The sequence below is a fragment of the Lissotriton helveticus genome, chromosome 10 (genome assembly GCF_964261635.1).
Source record: "Lissotriton helveticus chromosome 10, aLisHel1.1, whole genome shotgun sequence".
Lineage (NCBI taxonomy): Eukaryota > Metazoa > Chordata > Amphibia > Caudata > Salamandridae > Lissotriton > Lissotriton helveticus.
Window position 1 is genome coordinate 591977223 of NC_136071.1, and position 20099 is coordinate 591997321.

A 20099-nucleotide genomic window follows, 5' to 3' on the forward strand; every position below is an offset into this window, starting at 1 on the left:
TGTTGGGCGAGTCACCTCCTTTCCTCCTGCCTCAATCTAGAATTGGCTGCAAATCATAAGAGAGAGTGCAATGCCCGTGTGCAGTGCCTACTCCCAGCTACCTCTCTGTCTTCCTTATGTAAATTAGAATTTGCAAGGGGGGACCAATGGCATTCTGCTCCTCCCACATAACCAGGAAGCCCTGTTGAACATGTCTGCCTGTGTTTTTGCAGGGACAGTGCCTTCTCTGCCCAAAAGGTGGCAGGAGAGCCTCACAACAAATGATGGGATCAACTGCTTAGTTAGAAACCCAGCATGGCAGTTACTGTGATGGAGTGCAAATTTAATGGAAGGTGTGCCTGAGGTGTCATTTCCAGAAATCCATGGAATTGTGATTGAGGGCCCAGCCTGATTGTTGGTGGATTTCTCTTCACATGCTACAGGTTCCTGCAAAGATTGTGGTGTTTGCCGGGAACGCACTGCAAAAAAACAGGAAGATTTACGGATGTAAAAGGGACCTGTCAGAAGTGGGATTTGAACCCACGCCTCCATGAGGAGACCAGAAGGCTCAGCTACACTGAAGATCAAGCTCTCTTGAGTCTGGCGCCTTAGACCACTCGGCCATCCTGACGGCTCATGAGGGGGGGGCTTAGGTCTAACTCTTCTATCTGCACCTGCCAATGTTTCCACGTACAACCTTCACAGCAATGTCACAGGTGTAAAGGCCCCAACAATACAACATAGCTTAAACAAAATAAAAATAGGCACAAGAACGACCCCCAGATGACGGATGCAGATAACTTTGTTTCGTCTTGCAAAGGTAAAGAAAGTTTCCCACGGCTCACTGTGTTCAAAGACCACCTCTTCTTAAACTTGCATTCAGATAATAAGGTTTTAGAGTGTGCACATAAAAGCAGCCAACGCTCAGTGTTTCTGCCCGGTCTCGAACCGGGGACCTTTCGCGTGTTAGGCAAACGTGATGACCACTACACTACAGAAACGACCTTGCTGCTTGCTACTGTTAAAGCAAAGTTCCTCTCAAGGCTTCACCCTACTTCTATTCTGCTGTATCAGCAGCGGCTCAGAATGTGCAGAACAAGTGTGAAAACCTCAGAGATATCATCCAACATGCTTGCAATTAGACGTATTCAAAATTTACTTGTGCAGGCATCGACAGACAAATATCTGATGCCTAAATGTCTGCGAGTACAGCTTGGGAAAGCATCACCTGGGACACACTGAGACTAAGCAGGTAGGCAGAAAAAGCACGGTGATCCATTTTTCTACTGAGGTTAGGAATATGTTAAGCAAAAAATCAACCGAGTATTACTAGAAATAGTCAGGCATAGTGCATTTTTAGTACGATTTGTATGTTTAGCTCTAAAAAGGGCTCGTCCGGGATTTGAACCCGGGACCTCTCGCACCCTAAGCGAGAATCATACCCCTAGACCAACGAGCCACGCAAGAGTCACCTCTGACACGGCTCCAGGGGTTAGTGGCAGCTAGTCGGTGAATGCTTCACCCAAAGCAAGCAACTGCACATGTTGCTCTCTTATGATTTCTGTCTTTTCAATGGCCGTCATCAAACAAGAAATTAAAAAGCCTCTGTCCTTCAGACAGTTTGTTTTCTCTAAGTGTCTTCTCGTGGTGAGGACAAGAAAAGCATTTCTGCTCTCATGCCTTGCTTTCATGAAGTAGGCCCACCCTTCGGAGCAAAGGGCGAGCAAGCGAATGGCGCAAGCTATCGTCACTTCTCTTTTCGAGCTGTCACTGAGATCCCTGGAGCACACTACGTCAGGTTGGTGAGGGATAGACAGCCTCTATTATCTCAGCTTTCCTATAAAGTCAGCCAGTAAAGGCAAACACTGTTAAAAACAGCAAACCGCTGTTTCTGCCCGGTCTCGAACCAGGGACCTTTCGCGTGTAAGGCGAACGTGATAACCACTACACTACAGAAACAGACACTAACTCAGGAATCTTGTTGGCATGTATTGGGCTGGAATGCACAGACTAAGGGCCAATGTCCTTGAAGCTCAAAGTTGGGCTCTCCTTACCCGGTCTCTATTTCTTTGGAAGACAGGAATGAGGACCACTTTTATTCCAAGAGGCGATTTTGAAACCATATCCTGAAATTACACTAGAAAAACACTATGCATGTAATGTTCCTACCATGCTGGTCTGGCCCAGAAAAGCAGTTGCAAAGAAGTCCTGCACTCCTTTATCACGCGAAAAGTGGAAAATAGCGTGCAGGGTAAGGAACTTTCTCGACACACACAGCGTCCTATAGCATTGAAAAGAAGAAATGCTCCTATATTACAAGCATCCTGAAAATGTCCACAGCATGGGCTCGTCCGGGATTTGAATCCAGGACCTCTCGCACCCGAAGCAAGAATCATACCCCTAAGACCAACGAACCAGGGAACGCAAGGTTTATCTCTCACACCCATTTCAGGGGTTATTGACAGCAAGTTGGTGAATCCTTCACCGAAAGCATAAAACTGCACATGCTGTTCTCTTTCGCAATATGATTGCTGTCTTTTCCATGGCTGTCATTGAACATGACTTTAAACATGTTTGCTCTAGGTGTATGCTTTTTGTCAGGTCAAGAAAACCATTTTTACGCTTATGCTTTGCTTTCTTGGCCACACTCGAAATCAGGTCCATAGTTTCACATTATACCCAGGCATCCTCCACATACATTTTTCAACAAATACCTTCATTTCGCAGTGTGATAATATATAGAGATTGAGCTAGGTAGAGAGTTAGCTATGGAATGATTGGGTGTCACTGATCATGACCTCTGCTTTTGTTAGTCACATTGGTTGTTGGAAGGGAATAATTGGAACAGTTAATCAATAATGGAAGCCATAAAATGTAAGTCACTTGGGAAGAAGAATGTGTCACATGCTGATATGTAATTTCCTTTTTTTTTGCAGCCTGGGACTGATAGAATGGTGAGGTGAATTATTAGTAGGTGACTGAGCAGACACTAACAAAAATTAATGTCGTCTTCGGTTTATGTGCATAGCAGATTTCTGCCGCCCTTTTACCTGAAGCCAACACACATTTCACTGCCTACACTACAGTGCAGAATTAAACTGTGCTTCAGTTTTGGGTGGTAAAATGCTTTAGACAGGGAGGTAGTGAGCGGAATAGCTGCCCTGCTTAACAAATACAATATTGTCAATAAGAAATCAAGGTGGCTTACAACTTGTCTCTGACACCTTTGGGACTGCTCGCCGTTTTTCAGGTGTCCTAATCAAAGCATTGGCTATGAACAAAGAATGAAATGCAAGGAAGTGGTGGAAGAGGATACAAATGACATTTGGTATTGGTTAGTAATAGTTTCTCATCCTGCTATGCTGCACAGTCATGAAAACTGCTAGTATATGACAACATTGGATGTCCAGTATGACCAATCCCATCTGTTCCTGTGCTTTTCAATGATCAGAAAGTTTTCTCAACCAACATGCTAGAGGAATACTTGGGCCTGCAATCCTTTTCATGTTTCCAAAAATCTGTTCTCTTAACATTGCTATACAAAAGGGGATGTTGGACGGAGCGTTTGAGCAAGTCAAACACTCACCCCCAGTCAACTGATCTGGGTTTAATCCATCACCATTCTTTAGCCCACTCAGCCACCCCATTTCAAACATGGCCATATGCAAATCAGTCTGACCTGTGCCTCATGGGAACAGTCCAGCCCGAACTGCCAAGCCATGTCTTCCATGGACCGGAAACAAGCATCCTGGGACCGGTTTCGGATTCATAATCCTCATCAGCCAGGCTATCTTGAATCCAGTGGCCAAGTGAGCAAGGGACTCACGTCTGAGCATACCCTGCCACACTTAGGGCGAACAAAGCGATACAAAATGGGGTTGGTGGACGGAGCGTTTGAGCAAATCAAACACTCACCCCCAGTCAACTGATCTGGGTTTAATCCATCACCATTCTTTAGCCCACTCAGCCACCCCATTTCAAACATGGCCATATGCAAATCAGTCTGACCCTGTGCCTCATGGGAACAGTCCAGCCCGAACTGCCAAGCCATGTCTTCCATGGACCGGAAACAAGCATCCTGGGACCGGTTTCGGCTTCATAATCCTCATCAGCCAGGCTATCTTGAATCCAGTGGCCAAGTGAGCAAGGGACTCACGTCTGAGCATACCATGCCACACTTAGGGCGAACAAAGCGATACAAAAGGGGATGGTGGACGGAGCGTTTGAGCAAATCAAACACTCACCCCCAGTCAACTGATCTGGGTTTAATCCATCACCATTCTTTAGCCCACTCAGCCACCCCATTTCAAACATGGCCATATGCAAATCAGTCTGACACTGTGCCTCATGGGAACAGTCCAGCCCGAACTGTCAAGCCATGTCTTCCATGGACCGGAAACAAGCATCCTGGGACCGGTTTCGGATTCTTAATCCTCATCAGCCAGGCTATCTTGAATCCAGTGGCCAAGTGAGCAAGGGACTCACGTCTGAGCATACCCTGCCACACTTAGGGCGAACAAAGCGATACAAAAGGGGATGGTGGACGGAGCGTTTGAGCAAATCAAACACTCACCCCCAGTCAACTGATCTGGGTTTAATCCATCACCATTCTTTAGCCCACTCAGCCACCCCATTTCAAACATGGCCATATGCAAATCAGTCTGACCCTGTGCCTCATGGGAATAGTCCAGCCCGAACTGCCAAGCCATGTCTTCCATGGACCGGAAACAAGCATCCTGGGACCGGTTTCGGATTCATAATCCTCATCAGCCAGTCTATCTTGAATCCAGTGGCCAAGTGAGCAAGGGACTCAGGTCTGAGCATACCCTGCCACACTTAGGGCGAACAAAGCGATACAAAAGGGGATGGTGGACGGAGCGTTTGGGCAAATCAAACACTCACCCCCAGTCAACTGATCTGGGTTTAATCCATCACCATTCTTTAGCCCACTCAGCCACCCCATTTCAAACATGGCCATATGCAAATCAGTCTGACCCTGTGCCTCATGGGAACAGTCCAGCCCGAACTGCCAAGCCATGTCTTCCATGGACCGGAAACAAGTGTTCTGGGACCGGTTTCGGATTCATAATCCTCATCAGCCAGGCTATCTTGAATCCAGTGGCCAAGTGAGCAAGGGACTCACGTCTGAGCATACCCTGCCACACTTAGGGCGAACAAAGCGATACAAAAGGGGATGATGGACGGAGCGTTTAAGCAAATCAAACACTTACCCCCAGTCAACTGATCTGGGTTTAGTCCATCACCATTCTTTAGCCCACTCAGCCACCCCAGTTCAGACATCGCCATATGCAAATCAGTCTGACCCTGTGTCTCACGGGAACTGTCCAGCCCGAACTGCCAAGCCATGTCTTCCCTGGACCGGAAACAAGCATCCTGGGACCAGTTTCGGATTCATAATCCTCATCAGGGGAAGGTTACTAAAAAGGGGAGTAGAAAGCTACGGACATGAGAAAGAAAGCTGTAGAAAAAGGAAATACGGAAAACACTTGGAAATGCAGGGATAACACATCTTAGAAAGGGGAGCTGAGAAAAAGTAAACATAGAAGGCCATAATACCTATGGGAGTAGTTAACAGTAAAACCTATTAATAAACATGCCTTTCGTGGTTCAAATGATCCATCTACCACAGCTCCAGCACTGATTGTGGTGCTTCCACTCGCTGCATCACTGATGGTGGTGTAGCTACACTTTGCCCTCGGATGTCCTCTTTCCCTAACATCCTTATGAAAGGAATAAAGACAAAAAGAACAATGATTAGTGGTACTCTCTACAAAAAATATTTTGGCAGGCACAACATTGAACTTTTATATTAGATAGACTATTCTTAGTTTCTATCTAAAATTACATTTTGAACTATATTTACTATATATACTTAACATTAGAAGATTTACACACAAAGATTACTCACTGAGCCCCTCATAGTCAACACCTATTAGGTCAAACAGGTTCTCCTCCTGGTCCAGAATGTCTGCCCAGCTCCTGATGGATGCGTAGGATGCCAGGGGTGGGGCGCAAACAGCACCAAACTCACCCCAGAACACCAGATGCCCCCACAGGGCTTAATCCTTCCCAGGCTCTTTGCTATCATGCCGGGGAGCGGGCACTGCACACAAAAGATACGTTTGAGCACCTGGAAATAGGAGGAGTCGGACTGGGATGGAAGAGAGCAGGAGGGCACGGAAGATAGTTTAGAAAATGAAACCAAACACAAAGTACAAAAAGTTACAACAAACTCTCACATAGAAATGTAACGGGATGGAGTAACCCTGGGCGGTGTATGTGGAGTGGTTCGCCACGTAGTCCCACAAACTACACTCTGCTCAGCTCCGCCCCAGGCCCACGGAAAGGTTTTTTAAATAAAAAAAAAACACTTACCTTCTCTGGGGGCAAGGATGCTTGTCTCGGCTGAGGGACGTACGCCACTCCACCATGGAGTTGGAGTTTTGCCGCAATTTTGCGTTTCCAGCGGAGCGCGGAGTTGGTAAAACTCCGCAAACTCCACTGACGGAGTGGAGTACTGGGCCCGGGGTTAGCATGGAGAAGGACCGAGTCAGAAGTAGATAGGAGGAGCAGGCTGGATAAAACAAAATGTGCCCACACGTGTGCACCATGTGATGCTAATCAAGCTGATATTTCAGCACAGAACATGCTACCAGCACTAAATCGCAGCAGAGGTGCATTTTCGGCTCATTTGTGGAACTCCAAGGTATCACGCAGAGATTTTATGTAACTCCGTGGAATTTAGCAAAGTAAAATTCTGTGGGTTTCGCCCACCCCTAGTGATTGCCATTCCTAATAGAAGACCCAGAAGATGTCATAAACCCTCTTGTGACCACAACTCTATGAAATTGTGAACAACACCCTAGCCATATTGCCCCTCAGTGAAAATGTTAACTTCAGTTGGTCAGAAACGCACAAGCTCTCTTAAGAGCAAGCAATTCAGTCACCTATACAGATATTACATCACAGAGACAGAAGGTTTATGCTACACCCTCTAAGGTCCAAACAGCAAAAGCAGTTCTCAAATTTCCTCCTTCATCTCTGAAACCACGAGCTGTTCACAATGCATAATGCACTGCAAGGGGTTCATCTTTAAATCAGATCCTTTGCATTCACACTAATAAATTTCAACTTAGTCTTGTTAGTGTGATACTGAGCAGTCAGGCTTTAATAGAGAAACGTGTTATGCACTAGACCATTTACTTTTGGGCGATCCCTCAGCTGACCTGATTTTTTGGTTCCAGAAGCATGCTTTACTAGTGGGCTGCAGGGGCCCAGTACCACTAGTCCAAGCTAGTTCTGGAGTTCACTTTGGCTCTCAGAGGATTACCCATTTTCTTTTGAATTGGTCTCTAGTCCAGGTCCTTTGGGAGGCAGCCTGGTTGCATATCAGAGGCTACGTAAGCTTTGAAGCTCACTTCTGGGGTGTGCACTTCCCTAGCCATCCTGTCAGGGAGGGAGTTGTCACCTGCTACCCAGGAATGCCTTTGCTTCTGACTCCTGACTTCTGACTCCTGAGAGCATTCAGAACTCCTGGCAGATAAGAGTCCTGTCTTGGGGCAACCAGATGGGCAACCTCTAAGGTAGACACCTGGGTGCATGCAACATTCATTCCGACATGGGAACCATATCAGGTTTAATGAGGCGAGTTAATTGATACCAAACCTGCCCCTTTTCATTGGGACCATACTGGAGCTGGCAATCTCGGGGTGCCCAGTGCCAGTCTATGTTATTCGATGGCCCCATGAACTCTTATAGTAGACCTTAATGGAAAGAGGTCAATATAGGGACTCAAAGCTTGCACATATATGTCCAAACCTTTAATATAATGCACCCTGACTCCTGGGCACAGGAGGCCTACCAAAGGGGTACTTTGACCTTGTCACTCATGGTGAGGGCTAAGTTGAGTTGGGATAGTTTGCAGTGCTCATGCAGTCTGTAATAGCAGGACTGCTGTCATCTGTTTGCTCAGGGTGGCACAATCAGTGCTTCAGGCACAGTTGACTCCTTATCTCCCTTGCCTTGGACACTGCTGGTACCACTTACCAGGTACTTATAAGGGACTTCAATGCACTTTCAGAGTCTTACCCACCAGAACTGGGGCAAAAAGTGTTGGTGTGGCACTTTCCTAAATGACACCCCCAGATGTAAGGTGATGAGTAACTAACCTATACCCTGGTAATTATCTTCTAAGTGGAAAAATCTGGAAAGGCCATCTGCATAGGCATGGTCAGTCCCCGTTCTGGGTTCCACTAAAAAGTCCATACCCTGTAGGGAAATGGATCATCTCAACAACTATGGGTTCTCTCCTCATCTCCATCAGCCACCTGAGAGGCCAGCGGTCGATTTGAACCTTGAAGTGAGTCCCAAAAAAGTGTGGCCTCAGCTTCTTCAGGGACCAAACCACAACAAAGGCTTCCCTCTCAATGGCACTCCAACACTGCTCTCTAGGGGGGATTCCATGTTCAGAAGCCTCAGTTTTGACAATGGATCCTTTTCCATAGTCTGGTGCCTTCAAGACAGGGTCTAAGCATGTAGCCTCTTCCAGGATGGTAAAGGTCTTTTTGCATCCTGTGGTCCAAATGACCTTCTTAGGCTGTTTCTTGGAGGTGCACTCAGTGAGTGGAACCACAATGGTACCATACCCATTCACAAACCTCCTATGATACCCAGTCAACAAAAAGAAACCCTTACTTGGGTCTGGGTCTTGTGAGTCTTCCAGTCCAGACTGGTCTGGATTTTGGGCTGCAGAAGTTTCATTTGGCCCCCACCCAGAAAATGGCTCAAGTAAGCAACTGAACTTTACCCTGTCTAGCACTTATATTTATTTGTATTTATTTAGTAACTGTTCAATTAAGTAAAATCATTACAGTAAAAACAATCAGCATATAAAAACTAAAACAATGATACTAAAAACATCTGTTTATCTTACATAAAATTGAGCGCCCCACCCCAGTGCCAACATGATCGTCCCTCTCCGGGGTTTATAGTCAATACGGTTTGGCCTTAACCACTTTCATGAAGTCCCCTTTGACACTCTATAGCTAAACGGCAATACAGAATAAAGGACAGCGCCTCTTACATTCCAATTGGCCCTCGTTGGTGTTAGCGCTTTCTTAGACTAGCATGCCAGGGATGTTTGAGGCCGCTGAGCTTACTTCCGCCAGATTTGCGGTGCACTTCACCAAAGTTCTGCTGCTTTCATTAGCAGCTTTTCGGGCAATCCTGATTTGATTGATGAATTTTGCCAGTCTTGATAGGGTTGTTGTGTCAGTGGTGGATAGAAACAAAGCTGACGCTTCACTGCAGGACTCTATTCCATTAGTAATTCAGATTTGAGCAGGAGTCGCCAGCGGTCGTTGTTAACGTTCGGGCAGCAACATAGGAGATGCAGCCAGGATTTCCTCATATAGGGGCATGGTCTGCAGTTTGTAGATCCCCCCCTTATGGGCCCATGTGGGATTAGAGTCGGAAATTCCTAATATAGTTAGTCTCATGTGAAGGATTTTGCTTTGGGCCAGTGGAGTGAAAGCCTCGCTTAGATAAGGTTGTGCTTTGCCTGCTTTGTAGGAGTTATTCAGAGGGTCTAAGTGGGTGCTTGAATGTAGAGAATTAATGTCCAGATCAAAGGAGGTTTTGCGTACTTTCAGGGTTATTGATCTTTTCCATGCATTCAGGGGGATGTCAAGCCGTGGTATACTTTCTTCCTTGATCTTCAATGTTTTAAGCGCTTTTCTTAGGCTGATATGCCAGGCCGTGCCTAAACCCTCGAAGATTGTTTTCAGGTGATGTTTCAGAGAGTGGACCGGGGCCCTAAGTATCCTTAAGTATAACTTAATGATATTCCCCTGGCATGTCAGGTTTGGCCTCGCTAAGCCTAGCTACAGCCTTAGCCTTGCATTCCTAGCTGACCTTGGAATATGTAGCACAGATTTATATGCCTTTACTTGAGCTGAGTTGAGGGAAGCATCCAGTAGCCCGGGGAAGGCCAGGTGGCCGTAACTGATAGCTGGCAATAGTTTAGCTTTCAGGACAGTTAGTATTAGACCAACAGACGGGCGAATCAAGTGGTGGCTTAATTGTCTAGCACTTAATTGCCTTGATAAATAGGCCTACCTGCTGCAGGGCTTTTAGTAATTCACTCAGGCGTATCAGGTGATTCTCCCAGGATGAACCGAATGCAGCAATAGCATACAAATATGCTGCAGTAAAGATGTCCAGGTATGATAAAATTTGATTTTATCAACCTTTAGAAAGTTTCAGGTGCATTGTTGAGTCCAAAAGGCATTTCTTTGAAATGAAAGTAACCTTCAGTGGTTGACAAATCTGATCTGTCCTTTTTCCATGCGGGGCCCAATTTGCCAATATCCTGATGTAGTCAGGCTCACCTGGGTTTTCCACAGGGGCGAAATGGATGGAACAGATGCTAGATCCCTACTTCCCTATGCCAGCTTCTCTGCCCAACAGAGTCAAAGCCAAAGAGGGAAGGTGGGGAAGAACGGGAAACAAAGCAAGGAGAAGGAGTAGAGTCTACTGGTCTCTAATGGAGAAAACATATGCATAAGCATGACTCCCTTTCTGAACTAGGGTTTCGTTATACACTGAAGTGGTATTCTAGTGTTCTACCTGTTGCAGGTTTGGCAGCTGTATGAAGACAATATCAAAGAACTAGAGCGAGAGGCTCACAGAATGTATCTAGAAAATAAACACACATTTATTATTTTGAAGGACTGTAAACAATGATAAATGTGAAACATACTAACCTTAACAGCAACCACTGTAGAGAAACTACTGACCTAAAAAAAGGATATAGTTGGCCTGAAAACCAGGAAAAAGCCAAAAGCCGTATTTTCCTAGTCAGGAGAAACAAAGGGGACAAATGTAGGGCAAAAAAGGAACACGTTCAAGTGTGTCATTTACAGTGAAATAGCCGTGGTTAAAGGGCAATCTCTCTTTATTTGCAGTAAGACATATGGAGACATCTTGAAAATGAAACAAGGACAAGATAGGAATGACTTCCACAATGAATGAAGGAGCAATAGATCAGATAAGTATAATGAGCCACGAGATACTTGAATATTATGTATCATACCTTGATGCTGATCTAGGATTCTTTTGAAATAACTTTCTGTATGTTTATTAGATATGCAGGTGGAGCTTGTAGTGTGGGAAATGCTGCATTCAGGAGAAAAGCAAAATGGGCTTACAGATGAGGGAAATCTAGGAAGAAGCTGTGCCCCGGAAGAAGAATGTCAACCCAGAAGGAACAGAGCACTGCAGAACACCGGAAGAGAAACACATAGGACATCTCTTCACAACAGAGCTGAGGCAGAGAATGCAGGTAAGCAGGTAAAACAGGGGAGGCCTGGCGGGGTCTGTGATGGAACGCAAAGCTAATTTTCCTTACGGACCCCTCCCTTTTGAATGCTAGCTGACAGGAGTCGGCAGGCGGGGCTCGCATCAGAGGCCACGGGCGGGGTTAGCAGCGCTGACTGTGGAGCCCGACAGTATACCCCCCTAAAACTTTACTCAAACAGGTTTAGGCTTCTTGGGATAGCAACGATGAAACAACCGCACCAGGCTTGAAGCATGAACATGAGAGGCAGGTCCCCAAGTCCATTCATCAGGCCTGTAACCCTTCCAGTGAATCAAATATTGTAGCATACGCCTCACTCTACGAGATTCCACAATATAGGCTACTTCAAACTCTGGTTCGTCATCCACCAAAATATGGGGAGGCTGAGCAGGTACAACAGTACCAGGGGCTACAGGTTTCAACAAGGACACATGGAAAACAGGATGGATTCGTAAGGAGTCAGGTAAGTCGGGTGTCATTGCAAAAGGATTTACAATCTTAAAAATAGCATAGAGACCAATAAAGTGTGGTTTAAATTGGCTCGTCCCTTTAACCTTGACATTTCTAGTGGACCACTAAACCTTGTCGCCAACTGCATAACCGGAGGTGATCGACAATGGTGATCAGCATCCTCCTTTTACCTACTTTTGGCCTCCTCCAAATTCGTTTAGCTACAACATGAATATCTTGGAGGTTAGTCACAAGGTCCAAGGCAGTAGGAGTAGTAGTAGGAGCCTGAGGAGATACGAAGCCACAACGAGGGTGAAAACCTTAGTTTAAAAAAAAATGGGATACTCCTATGGATGGATGTTATGTATGCTCACCATTATTATAGGCAAAATCGCAAGTCCAAATAAGTGTTAAAATCTCTGCCTGTTTGTGTTTGGCTGTTCACCCTATATGGGAAGGGTATGCCCAGACGTGGGTCCCGTGCTCACTACGCCACTGGAGTCAAGCTATACTGGCTGATGAAGGCTGATTGCCAGAAACCGGTCCTAGGATGCTTGATTCCGGTCCAGGGAAGACATGACTTGGCAGTTCGGTCTGGACTGTTCCCATGAGGCACAGGGTCAGGACTGATTTGCATACGGCCATGTCTGAACTGGGGTGGCTTGGTGAGCAAAATAACAATGGATTAAACCCAGATCTGTGACTGGGGGTGAATGTTTTGCCATTGTGCAACATTCCGTCCATCATCTTGTGTGTTTTGCTGTTTGCAATAATTGGCACCTTAGATATTATTAAATACACTGATTGACCCTTTCAGTCTGGCCTGCTGTTTGGGCATGATGCACAGAAGAGAGCCTTACATCTATTTCTATTAAAGTGTTCGATCCTTTCTAAAATGTAGACATGAATTGGGGACTCTCTCTGATATTATACCAGTAGGAAGACCGTGTAGGCGCACCACATGTTTGAGAAAAATGTAAGCAAGCTCCATGGAGTCAGGTAAGGCTTTCAAAGGTATGAAATAGGACATTTTCAATAGCATGTCAAGAACGACAAATATTTCCTATTATAGTAACATTCCTAGGCAACTCTGGACCAGGCAAAAATCAGGTCCTATACATAACAAATGATGAACACAGGCTCAGTGTACTACCATTTAAGTAGTTAAAAACAGGTCATTTTATTCATACACATTTTAAAATTCTGACATAAACATCCATAATGACATAGCAATAACATCACAGACAATATACCAAAACATGCAATAAAAATAGTGATGAAATCACATCCACTTATGGAGCGAATATCTCAACAATATATAAGGCAAAAAATCATTTCAGAGTGGTATAAACCATAAGTGGTTAGGCTTTGTAGATGTGGATGGTATTCTCTACGCATGTTTCAGCGTTACACACGCCTTCTTCAGGAAAAGCCACATAAATATCCAAGGATCAAGTGGCAACTTTGTACTGGAAGTAAAACTTTAGAGGACGAATAATTCCGTCAAGAAATAAAGGGAGCTTAGACGGTTACCTTGAACACTTACCTATGGACAGAGCTGGAAAGGAACAAGGCCTGCCCTGCGATGGTCTACCTTCAAACATCAATAAATTAACTCATGCTAAAAGATCTCTGGGAAGCAAACAGAACTCATAAAAGCTTCAAGCGGCTAGTAAATAAAACTGTGAAGATACTATCCCTGGAAGAGGATAAATCCGCACTCACCAGGAGGGCACATGGGTGGTTTGTGATCCAGAGCTACACCAGGTCTTAACTGCAGGCATACCTAGGCACAGGATTCTCACGGGCAGCAAAGGAATCCTTCTTACAGCTGAGGATGGGAGTAATTTCAGCAAAAGAACATCTTCCCCCATGGACACGTTCGGAATCCACCACAAACTGTAGACTTTGTGGGGACTTAAAAGAGGATGTCTTGCACCTACTATGCAGTTGTAAAGCTCTGGAGCCTACAAATAACACAGCTCTGAAACAAAAGACGCCTGCGAACCCGCCGACAGGCATTGTTGGCATGCTTTGCAGGGGAGACATTCAATTAGCCTGCAGATTGGTACGTTTTATGAAATTAGTAAATATAGCCCAAAACCCCCTTAGCCAGCACCAAAATTGAAAAAAACATATGCCGGACTTATAACCCTTAGCTGAAAAAGTCTTCCTTTTCTCAAATCCGTCAATGAACTCTCAAGGCACTAAAAGCATAAAAAGCACAATTCGACGTCTGCATTAAGGAAATATGGGTTTTTAATTTTTTTTTTTTTTTTTTTTAATCATCTAGGGTTTTAAAATGTTCAATAACTCTTTGCATACATTTAAACAGTCATATAAACATCAATAATGGAATTTTTGAAAGATCTACATAATGATGGTATTGTAATGAAATGAGTTGCTTCTTTTTTATGCGTTGTGCAAAGGTTCTTAATGATGTATTTTTAGCTCAACTGCAAAGATTTTTATTAATCACGCAATAAAGAAATTTACGTAGAGAGCCCTAAATCCACAGAATATATGGTTGACTGAAAATGTTCAATGGTGAGGATTTCGAAAAAAATCAGGGAAATAAATATATCGGTCTCAGAAAATGTGAACAGAATTACGGAGAAGACGCTTGAGCCCAAGACATCAGATCGCCCTTGCTTCAGGAGTGATGAAAATGTCAGATCCTTTTCATATATATCTTTGTCTCTGAGCCGGAGGTCCTGGCATCTTAGCGCAGGATTAATGGGGAATGTGGTGTTTATAGGAGATGAACTGATAGTGCATGGTGTTTCTGCGCCGCAACAGGAATTAAGATCCACCCGATATCCATCCAGTGAGCAAACAAATATGACAGTATGCCCTTGCTTAGTGGATGGAAGTGTCAGGGTCACAAGCAATCTTACCTGTTGGTTGCTTGTCAGTAGATTTCGCAGAGACGTTATGGACCAACTTCCCAGTACCCTAACTTTTAAACTGTGTTTTAGCAATTAGACACTAAAGCTATGTAGTTGGGATTCAAGGAGGAAGGTCGGATTGGGGACGCTAGCTGCACCTAGTTGTTGACCTGCGAGGCAACAAGGAAAATTGTAACTAACTCTCTTCTGTCGGTTGGATTTCTTAACATAGATTTGTTGTAACAGAAATCTTTCATTTAAACTAAAAAGTGTCCTACCTGCGATCTAGAAATGTCGAGCGTTGCGTCTTTGTAGTCGGCATGAAGTGAAGTTTGGTTATCAGGTTGAGATGTTGATCTTTTAGTAGGAGGTTGTTTGTACCTGTGTTTTAAAAGGTAACATTGATAAGTTACTAATTTTCCAGTTTACTGTTCACTGCTAAATTATAGTTTCTACCCTTTCTTTTTTCACTTACTCTCTATTAACTCCAACACTATTATTCTTCACGACCTGTATTGAAATAAAAGAAATAACATATGCCAAACACACAGCAATTTTTCAGATATTGTTCTTATAAAGTATCAACTATATGCGCAAAAAATGTCTTTCTCAAGTCTATGAAATCCTAATGTACTTAATGGCTAATCATTGTCTTTTTTCTTTCAGCTTAGGTTCATCAAAGTGTCCCAGGAAATATTTACGGTAAGTATTGTGCGCCTGCTTTCTTGTGTTGGGCGCTTGAACATAAACTTAGGAAAACGTTCACTTAGCTTAATCTTCTTTTTCTTGCAGGTTTTTGGATGCGGGAGAGCGGTAGGAGTGTAGCCGCGAAGAAAATGGACCTTCCAAGATGAGCCAGGGGCGTAACAAACGCCCCCGCAGCCCCCGCGGTGCGGGTTGCCCCACTCTCTACAGTTAATGAAGGGGGCCCGGGCCCCTCAGCTCTTCTGAGAGCTGTGAGAGAGGCTTGCGCTAAAGCAAGCCTCCCCCCCTCTGCATCTGACGCAGGTACAGCCTGCACTGAGCCCCGAGCCCCCCTCCCTCTGACTGAAGAAAAACAAAGTATCAACATTGAGGCAGGCCCGGGACCAGGGTGGGGGCCCCAGAGACCACAGTCTCCACTGCTCCTCTGAGGCAGCACAGAGCCCGGCCCCCACTCTCTCCTCTCCATAAGCAAAGCCCACCCCACAAGAGAAGAGAAGAGACAGGGACAAGGGTGGGGGTGGGGGCCCAGAGACAGCAGTCTCCACTGCTCCTCTGAGGCAGCACAGTGCCCGGCCCCCACTCTCTCCTCTCCATAAGCAAAGCTCACCCCACAAGAGAAGACACAGGGACAAGGGTGGGGGTGGGGGCCCAGAGACAGCAGTCTCCACTGCTCCTCTGAGGCAGCACAGAGCCCGGCCCCACTCTCTCCTCTACATAGGCAAAGCTCACCCCACAAGAGAAGATAAGAGACAGGGACAAGGATGGGGTGGGGTGGGGCCCCAGCCCCAGAGAGCAAGAGCAGGAGACAGCACAGAGCACTGCTCGAGACCCTGACAAGGGTGGGAGTGGGGCCCCCCAGAGAGAGCATTCTCCAGGGCAAAGCTCAAATGAGAAAGGATGAGGCAGCAAAATGGTGCCCTCAGGTAAGCACTCTTGTTAGAGCACACCATGGGCGTCCGCAGGGAGGAGGGAAGGGGGGGCTGAGAAGGGTGCAAGGCAGAGGGGGAGAAGGGTGCAAGGAAGAGAAGAGAAGGGTGCAAGGCAGAGAGGAGAAGGGTACAAGGAAGAGAGGAGAATGGTGCAAGGTAGAGAAGGGTGCAAGGCGGAGGGGGAGAAGGGTGCAAGGCAGAGAGGAGAAGGGTGCAAGGCGGAGGGGGAGAAGGGTGCAAGGCAGAGGGGAGAAGGGTGCAAGGCAGAGAAGAGAAGGGTGCAAGGCAGAGAGGAGAAGGGTGCAAGGCAGAGAGGAGAAGGGTGCAAGGCAGAGAGGAGAAGGTTGCTAAGGCAGAGGGGAGAAGGGTGCAAGGTAGAGAAGGGTGCAAGGCGGAGGGGGAGAAGGGTGCAAGGCAGAGGGAAGAAGGGTGCAAGGCAGAGGGGAGAAGGGTGCAAGGCAGAGAAGAGAAGGGTGCAAGGCAGAGGAGAGAATGGTGCAAGGCAGAGAGGAGAAGGGCACAAGGCAGAGAGGAAAAGGGTGCAAGGTAGAGAAGGGTGCAAGGCAAAGGGGAGAAGGGTACAAGGCAGAGGGGAGAAGGGTGCAACGTGGAGGGGGAGAAGGGTGCAATCCAGAGAGGAGAAGGGTGCAAGGCAGAGGGGAGAATGGTGCACGGTAGAAAAGGGTGCAAGGCAGAGGGTGAGAAGGGTGTAAGGCAGAGGGGAGAAGGGTGCAAGGCAGAGAGGAAAAGGGTGCAAGGTAGAGGGGAGAAGGGTGCAAGGCAGGGAGGAGAAGGGTGCAAGGCGGAGGGGAGAAGAGTGCAAGGTAGAGAAGGGTGCAAGGCGGAGGGGAGAAGGGTACAAGGCAGAGGGGAGAAGGGTGTAAGGCAGGGGGGAGAATGGTGCAAGGTAGAAAAGGGTGCAAGGCGGAGAGGAGAAGGGTGCAAGGCAGAGGGGAGAATGGTGCAAGGCAGAGGAGAGAAGGGTGCAAGGCAGAGGGGAGAATGGTGCAAGGCAGAGGGGAGAATGGTGCAAGGTAGAAAAGGGTGTGAGGTGAAGTAGGGTACAAGGGGGGAGGGGGAGAAGGGTGCAAGGGGAGGGGAGAATGGTGCAAGGCAGAGGGGAGAATGGGGCAAGGTAGAAACGGGTGCAAGGTGGAGGTGGAGTAGGGTGCAAGGCAGAGAGCAGAAGGGTGCAAGGCAGAGGGGAGAATGGTGCAAGGCAGAGGGGAGAATGGTGCAAGGTAGAAAAGGGTGCAAGGCGGAGGTGGAGTAGGGTGCAAGGCAGAGAGGAGAAGGCTGCAAGGCAGAGGGGAGAAGGGTGCAAGGCAGAGGGGAGATGGGTGCAAGGTAGAGAAGGGTGCAAGGCGGAGGGGGAGTAAGGTGCAAGGCAGAGGGGAGAAGGGTGCAAGGCAGAGGGAAGAAGGGTGCAAGGCAGAGGGAAGAAGGGTGTAAGGCAGAGGGGAGAATGGTGCAAGGTAGAAAAGGGTGCAAGGCGGAGGTGGAGTAGGGTACAAGGGGAAGGGGGAGAAGGGTGCAAGGGGGAGAGGGGGAGAGGGAGAAGGGTGCAAGAGGGAGGGCAAGAAGGGTGAAAGGCAGAGGGGAGAATGGTGCAAGGCAGAGGGGAGAATGGTGCAAGGTAGAAAAGGGTGCAAGGCGGAGGTGGAGTAGGGTGCAAGGCAGAGAGGAGAAGGCTGCAAGGCAGAGGGGAGAAGGGTGCAAGGCAGAGGGGAGAAGGGTGCAAGGTAGAGAAGGGTGCAAGGCGGAGGGGGAGTAAGGTGCAAGGCAGAGGGGAGAAGGGTGCAAGGCAGAGGGAAGAAGGGTGCAAGGCAGAGGGAAGAAGGGTGTAAGGCAGAGGGGAGAATGGTGCAAGGTAGAAAAGGGTGCAAGGCGGAGGTGGAGTAGGGTACAAGGGGAAGGGGGAGAAGGGTGCAAGGGGGAGAGGGGGAGAGGGAGAAGGGTGCAAGAGGGAGGGCAAGAAGGGTGAAAGGCAGAGGGGAGAAGGGTGCAATGGGGATGGTGATGAAGTTAAAAATGTGCCTCCCCCATGGAACACACACTACTTTGTGAGGGAGAGTGGGAGAGAGTGGAGAGAGGGAGAGAGTTGAGAGAGAGAGAGAGAGTGGAGAGAGAGAGAGTGGAGAGAGAGAGAGTGGAGAGAGAGAGAGTGGAGAGAGAGTGGAGAGAGACAGTGGAGAGGGTGAGAGAGAGTGGAGAAAGACAGTGGATAGAGTAGAGAGAGAGAGGAAATAGACAGTGGAGAGAGAGAGAGTGGAGAGAGAGCGTGGAGAGACAGTGGAGAGAGAGAGCGAGAGAGAGTGGAGAGAGAGACAGTGGTGAGAGAGTGGAGAGAGGGTGGAGAGAGAGAGAGTGGAGAGAGAGTGTGGAGAGATTGGAGAGATTGGAGAGAGAGAGCGGAGAGAGAGTAGAGAGAGAGTGGAGAGAGAGAGAGAGAGAGAGAGAGGAGAGAGAGTGGAGAGAGAGTGGAGAGAGAGTAGAGAGAGAGTGGAGGGAGACAGAGTGGAGAGAGACAGTGGAGAGGGACAGTAGGGAGAGAAAGAGAGTGTGGAGAGAGAGTAGAGAGAGAGAGAGAAGGGAGAGAGGGTGGAGCGAGAGAGTGGAGAGAGAGTGGAGAGAGAAAGAGAGAGAGAGAGATAGTGAGGGAGTGGAGAGTAGAGAGAGAAAGTGGAAAGAGAGACAGTGGAGAGACGGTGGAGAGAGAGTGGAGAGGGAGACAGTAGAGATAGAGTGGACAGAGTTGAGAGAGAGAATCGAGAGAGAGGGATAATGGAGAGAGTGGAGAGAGAGAGTAGAGCCTGACTGACTGACTCAGAGACTGAATACTGACTGACCGAGAGACTGTCTGACTGAGAAACTGACTGAGAGAGAGAGACTGGATGACTGAGAGAGTGAGACTGACTGACAGAGAGACAGAGACTGACTGACTGACAGAGACTGACTGACTGAGGTAGCGAGATACTGACTGACAGAGAGAGAGTCTGAGAGAGAGAGGCAGAGACTGACTGACTGAGAGAGACTGACTGAGAGAGAGACTGACTGAGAGAGACTGACAGAGAGAGAGAGAGAGAGAGACTGACTGACTGAAATAGGCTGACTGACTGACAGAGACTGACTGACAGAGAGAGAGACTGACTGAGGTAGAGAGGGAATGACTGACTGAGAGAGACTGACTGACTGGGAGAGAGAGAGAGACTGATTGGGAGAGAGAGAGACTGACAGAGAGAGAGAGAGACTAAGAGAGAGAGAGAGACTGACTGAGAGAGACTGACTGTCAGAAACTGACAGAGAGAGAGACTGAGAGACTGACAGAGAAAGAGAGACTGACTGACAGAGAGAGAGAGACTGACAGAGAGAGAGACTGACTGAGAGAGAGAGACTCACAGAGAGAGACTGACTGACAGAGAGACTGACTGACAGAGAAAGAGAGAGACTGACTGACAGAGAGAGTCACTGACTGACAGAGAGAGTCACTGACTGAGAGAGAGAGAGACTGACCGAGAGAGACTGGCTGACTGTGAGAGAGAGACTGAGAGTGAGAGGCTGAGGGAGAGAGCCTGACAGAGAGACTGACAGAGAGAGGGACTGACAGGGAGAGGGACTGACTGAGAGAGAGAGAGAGAGAGAGACTGACAGAGAGACTGACAGAGAGAGGGACTGACAGAGAGAGAGATTGACTAAGAAAGAGACTGACTAAGAGGGAGACTGACTAAGAGAGAGACTGACTGATTGAGAGAGAGAGACTGACTGAGAGAG

At 47.3% G+C, this 20099-nt stretch overlaps 4 non-coding genes across 4 annotated transcripts; all 4 read right to left on the reverse strand.

Annotated features, from left to right (window-relative positions):
- Positions 1–498: 498 nt before the first annotated feature.
- TRNAL-CAA (transfer RNA leucine (anticodon CAA)) lies at positions 499–610 on the reverse strand. Its single transcript has 2 exons — positions 573–610; positions 499–544 (listed from the first exon to the last, which is right to left on the reverse strand). It is a non-coding gene; the product is annotated as a tRNA-Leu (tRNA).
- A 297-nt stretch (positions 611–907) lies between these two features.
- Positions 908–980, reverse strand: TRNAV-AAC (transfer RNA valine (anticodon AAC)). Its single transcript has one exon. It is a non-coding gene; the product is annotated as a tRNA-Val (tRNA).
- A 386-nt stretch (positions 981–1366) lies between these two features.
- Positions 1367–1438, reverse strand: TRNAP-AGG (transfer RNA proline (anticodon AGG)). Its single transcript has one exon. It is a non-coding gene; the product is annotated as a tRNA-Pro (tRNA).
- A 427-nt stretch (positions 1439–1865) lies between these two features.
- On the reverse strand, positions 1866–1938 carry TRNAV-UAC (transfer RNA valine (anticodon UAC)). Its single transcript has one exon. It is a non-coding gene; the product is annotated as a tRNA-Val (tRNA).
- Positions 1939–20099: the final 18161 nt, after the last annotated feature.